Genomic DNA, 6,205 nt, shown 5'->3' with positions numbered 1-6,205 from the left:
GTTTTTTAATGTTTTAAGAAGTATTGTAAAGAAGTATAAGGAAATAATAATGATGGGGGATTTTAACACGGTTTTTAATAAACATGACATGGCAGAAGGAATGGTTTTTAAAACTGATACAGGGAGAAAAGAATTAAAAGCATTAATGGCAGAAAATAATATGATAGATGTGTGGAGAGAAAGAAATGAAAGGAAAAAAGAATTTTCAAGGAGACAAATAGTAGGGAGTTTTGTGTGCAAAACAAGAATTGACTTTATTTTATGTACGAGGAATGTGGAGAATTTTATCGAAAATATTAAGTATGAAGACACAAGTTTGAGCGATCACAAGTTTTTATTTTTTTAAATGGACTGGAATAAAGTGCAAAGAGGGCCAGGAATATGGGTTTTAAATACTAAAATGTTACAAAATGAAGACTATGTTTTAAAGGTTAAAGAAATTATAGAAAAAGAAAAGGAAAATGAAATGTATGAAGAAGATAAGAGAGTATGGTGGGAGAACGTAAAGTTTTTAATTAAAAAATTCTCGATTAGTATTGTAGTATAATACGCAAATGCAAAAGATACAAAGAAAAAGAAATAAAGGAAAGTTTGGAAGTGGAATTGAATAAAGAAAATAAAGATATACAAAAGATAAAGGAAATGGAGGGAAAACTGAAAGAAATAGAGGAAAAAGAAAATGAGGGGGCGAGGTTAAGAAGCAAAGCTAAATATACAGTGGAGGGAGAAAAATGCACCAAGTTTTTTTTGGATTTGGAAAAAAAGAAAGGGAAAGCTGAAACGATAAAAGAGATAAGAGGAAAAAATGGGGAAATTGTAGAAGGGAATGAAAACATTTTAGAAGAAAGAAGGAATTTTTATGAAGAGCTTTTTAGTACAAGGGGTGTAAAAGAAAACGAAAAAAGGGAATTGTTGAATCAGATAAAAGCTAAAATTAGCGAGGAAGATAAAAAAGAATGTGATCAAGAAGTCAGAGAAGAAGAGATAGAAAGAGCAATACAGCAGCTGAATAAAAATAAAAGTCCAGGAATAGATGGTTTGGGAAGTGAATTTTATATATGTTTTAAAGAGATTTTAACAAAGATTTTAAAGGGAGTTTTTAGAGAAATTTTTGAAAAAGAAGAAGTTAATGAAAGAATGGGGATGGGGATAACAAAACTGATATATAAAAGGAAAGGAGAAAAAGTAGATTTAAAAACTACAGGCCGATCACAATGCTAAACACAGATCTTAAGATTTTAGCGAAAGTTTTAGCAAACAAGTTAAAGGAAGTAATGCCAAGTATAATCGAAACAAATCAAGCGTACGGAGTAAAAGGAAGAGATCTAGCGGACACGACAATGAGCATAAGAGACACAATATGGTACATGAAAGAAAAGAATGAAGAAGGATACGTAATTAGTTTAGATTTTGAAAAAGCTTTTGATAGGGTTGAACACGGGTATTTATTTGATGTTTTAAGGAAATTTGGTTTCGGGGGAGATTTTATTAAATGGATTGAGATTTTATATAAGGGTGCTTTAACAAGAATAAAATGTAATGGGGTTTTAACAGAATGTTTTAAAATCACAAGATCAATAAGACAGGGGTGTCCACTTTCAGCGTTATTATATTCACTTGTATCGGAACCGTTGGGATTGGCTATAAAACAAAAAGAAGAAATAACTGGAATTGAAATTGAGGAAAACAAGGCTGATGGGAAGGTTTTTCAATATGCCGATGACACAACGATAATAGTAAAAGGAAAGGAGAGCGTTAAAGAAGTTATGAAGGTTGTAGAAGAATATTGTAAAGGGTCTGGGAGTAAAGTAAATGAAGATAAGACGGTGTATATGAGATTTGGTAAAGCTATGATTTTAAGGGATTGTTTTAATTTCAAGGAAGTGGAAGAAATAAGGATTTTGGGAATTTTAATGGGGAAAAATGAGAGGAAAGTAAGAGATGAAAGGTGGGAGCAACTAGTAACAGAAATAGAGAGAATGTTAAATTTTTGGAAATTGAGAACATTAAACTTGAAAGGGAAGGTTTTAATATTGAATGTTTTAATGGTTTCTAAGCTATGGTATGTTTTATATGTGTCGGAGATGCCATAGTGGACAGAAAAGAGGCTGAAGAAATGTTTTCTCGACTTTTTATGGGAGGGGAAACCAGCAAGAATAGCTTTTAACACACTTTTAGGGGCAGTAGACAAGGGGGGTTTAGGGTTAATAGATGTGGAACAGAGAAAAAATAGTTTGAGAGTTAAAATAGTGAAGAAATACCTACAAGATGAGGGCAAAGCAGAGTGGAAAAAGACCATGAAATATTTTTTAAACAAATGTGGGAATTTTAATATGGGGGATGGAATTTTATGGATGAAAACAAAGATTTGGATGACGGAAAGACTACCAGAGTTTTATAGAGAAATTTTGAGTGCCTGGGGAAAATTTTTAGCCAAAGTTGAATATGATCCACATGGGAGAGAAAACATTTTAAATCAACCTCTGTTCTTAAACAAAAACATTTTAAAACAAGACAAAGAAATATTTTTAAAGAAATGGATGGAAGTGGGGATAACAAGAGTGAGAGACATTTTATATGAAGTCAAAGAAGGTTTTTTACCAACACAATTTATTGTGGATGCAATGGAGGAGGCAAAAGAGGATTACAGTGAACAAGAAATTTTAAATAAGTATGAAATCATTAAAAGTGCAATACCCGAAGAGTGGATTAAAAGAATAGAATGTATGGAAGGAGAGCTAAAAGAGAAATGTATTTATGTGAAATTGGGGGGGAAAGTGAATGATTTTAAGGAATGTACTGTGAAAATGATTTATTGTTCTTTTAGAGATGATGTTTTTAAAGAGCCAATTGCAAATGAATACTGGGTGCAGAAATTCAAAGATTTAAAAAAAGAGTGCATATGGAGAAACATGAGAGGGAAGTGTGTGGAAACAAAATTGGGATGTTTAGAATATTTTATAAGACATAAAGTGATTTTTACTGAGGCAATTTTAAATAAAATAGGAATTGAGCAAAACGCTTTGTGTAAAGTGTGCCAGGAAAAGGAAGAGTGGATTTTACATGTGTTTTTATACTGTAAAGAACTGGAGGAATTTTTAAGGAAATGTAAATGTTTAATTAAAGAGTTGACTGAGGAGTGGGATGAAAATGGAATGGAATGGAACAGAGTTGTGATGTTTGGTTGGGAAAAGAAGTGTCAAAACAAAAGTTTTATAAATCTGTGTGTAACGTTAATGAAAAGTACAATATGGGAGAGAAGAACTGTGGCTAAAAAGGAAAAAATTGTGTTGGATGTTTGGACTATGTTTAAAAGGAAAATTGAATTGTATATTGAAAGATTGTATGTGTATTTTAAATGTGAAAATATGTTGGATGCTTTTTATGATATTTTTACCCCAAAAGTTTATTGTGTCCTTAAAGACCTAATGTGGAAGCTGCCGGGAAGTGATGTTTTTTAAATAATGTAATGTAAATGAAATATATGTGATGTAGAGTTGTATGTAGAAGAAAATATGTATTTTTTATTGTATTTATTTTTATTGTATTTTATAAAAAAAAAAAAAAAAAAAAACACGCCCGATCTCGTCCGATCTCGGAAGCTAAGCAGGGTTGGGCCTGGTTAGTACTTGGATGGGAGACCGCCTGGGAATACCAGGTGCTGTAAGCTTTTGCTTTATCAATTCACTAATACACTTCATGGCTCGGCTCCCACGGTTTTTCCTTTATCCTTTTCAATTCAATTGCTTCATTTATTTGTCTTTCATGTTGCTTTCTCTCTGGCTTCTGTCTGCTTTCGGTGTAATAAAGGACAGCTCAGCCTCGTCATTCTGTCTTTCGCCTCCAGGGGGCGATCGACAGACTTTTCTCTATCAGTCTACAACCAACAAACAACTCTGAGCGCTTGTTCTTTTGTAACCCGCTCCTTTCCTCGGCTTCAATTAGACCAGAGGTTCCCAAACTGTTTTTGTCAGCAGAACGCTTAGATTATAGCTTAATATTTCATTAATTCCACACACATTTGCATTTGCATGTTCATGGATTTTTAATTAGGCTACTTACCTATAACTGGCCCTGCACTGGGTCTGAATAGGTTTTAGTGTTGGTACTTATTCTCAATGTTGGTACCAGATCTCTCAAGATCTCAGCATTTTCACTTATTACAATCCAGACTTTATTTCTCTCGTACTAAGGTATTTATTGAGAATTAACAGAGGTTTAGATGTTGATGTTTTATTGAAAATAATAAAGTTTGAGGTCATCGTTATGGTGATCATGTGCCAGGGAACCAGTATCATGGTTTAGTTAGTCTCTTGACTCTTTAACTAAAGTTTTTCTTTTGCTGATTTAACTGTATGTTTCCGATATGTGTTTATTATAGCAATTCATTGATACTAGAGTCTAATCTCTGATTAAGTTGTTTAAATACTAAATTGGTTATTTTATATGCCAATCCTGCTGCAGAAACATCTGTTCTGCTGTGATACTCTGAAAGATTTTATGAAGTCATTATGCAGAAAATAATTTGACAAAGTCATGTATACTCACACAGACATCAAGAATCAGCATATGAATCTCAAAAATGGTGACAATTAAACGAAAATTCAGATCAACTCTGAGGGGCGGATTCCCTTTAAACCAGATTAACAGAAATACGAATTCTCTGTCATGGCTTTAAATAGTCCTAGATTTAGTTAGTCCACAGTTTATTTGAGGCTTAAATTAAACCTACCAGGAGGCAGGTTTAACTTCAGATTAACAGTGTGTTTCAAAGAAGACACATATATTACTAGTTATATATATATATATATATATATATATATATATATATATATATATATATATATATATATATATATATATATATGGCACCCCTGGTAAATATGATCAAAAATGTTTGTAAAAAATGTATTTACATTTCTTTTATTTTATTCCATAGCTGATGTGTGCAGTTTATGTAGCTTGCTTGAAAACAAATTTCTCTTGTTTAGTAAAGTTTTTTTGATTGCAGTATTTTTCTGATGCCATTATTTTCCTTGTATTTGCTTCTCTCAGTTCCATGCAATTTTTAGCTTTACTTGGTTCATTCCATGTTTTATAGGCAACCTCTGTCATGCTAATTCAGATTAGTACAGTTGGTTTTAAATTAATCTGGTTTATTTTAGTTCAGGACTCCATAGTCCAGGTGTAACTAATCTGTACTTAATCTGTGCTACAGAAAGCCAGTTTTTAAGTCACGGTTAACTATTCTAGATTAAGGTCTGCTCCTGTCTTAATTTAAACCCTGTCCGGGAAACCACCCCTGAATGTCACAAAACAAGCTAATAGTCACAAAAAAGCTTTCTTGATTGTCACCATTGTTGGGATTCATATGTTGATTCTTGATGTCTCTGCATGCCGAACATTATAAAAGAACCAAGTTTGGTTAGAGCACTGCAGTTCCATTTTTCACCACAGATTTACATAAGAGAATTTGTGGGGCCCTGGGGAGGTTTACGTCAAGAAGGATCCAACCTTGCTGCTCTCGCTGCTTGTTCTGAAATCACCAGGCTCGTCCGTGATTTGAACCCAGGACCTCTTGCACCCAAAGCGAGAATCATACCCCTAGACCAAAGAGCCTGACTGACAACAGTTTCGGCTACGTGCGTACACTTGTAGAGTCACTGAAATCTGGCCTCTTACAGAAGGGGAAGGCACTAGTTTTAATAGAAAGCGCTTGTCGTTAGGGAGCCACACTCCATGGCAGGCAGCGATTCTGAGTACGTTCTGTGAAAGGAAATAAGCGCTTGTCCGGACCCGGGACCTCTCGCACCCAAAGCGAGAATCATACCCCTAGACCAATGAGCCTGACTGACAACAGATTCGGCTACGTGCGTACACTTGTAGAGTCACTGAATGCTGGCCTCTTACAGAATGGGAAGGCACTAGTTTTAATAGAAAGCGCTTGTCGTTAGGGAGCCACACTCCATGGCAGGCAGCGATTCTGAGTACGTTCTGTGAAAGGAAATAAGCGCTTGTCCGGACCCGGGACCTCTCGCACCCAAAGCGAGAATCATACCCCTAGACCAATGAGCCTGACTGACAACAGGTTCGGCTACTTGCGCACACTTGTAGAGTCACTGAAATCTGGCCTCTTACAGAAGGGGAAGGCACTAGTTTTAATAGAAAGCGTTTGTCGTTAGGGAGCCACACTCCCTGGCAGGCA

The sequence above is a fragment of the Siphateles boraxobius genome, unplaced genomic scaffold (assembly GCF_051911475.1).
Source record: "Siphateles boraxobius isolate OS27281-9 unplaced genomic scaffold, OSU_SipBor_1 1, whole genome shotgun sequence".
Taxonomy (NCBI): domain Eukaryota; kingdom Metazoa; phylum Chordata; class Actinopteri; order Cypriniformes; family Leuciscidae; genus Siphateles; species Siphateles boraxobius.
The sequence above is the reverse complement of the archived record's forward strand: the minus strand, read 5'-3'. Positions refer to the sequence as shown.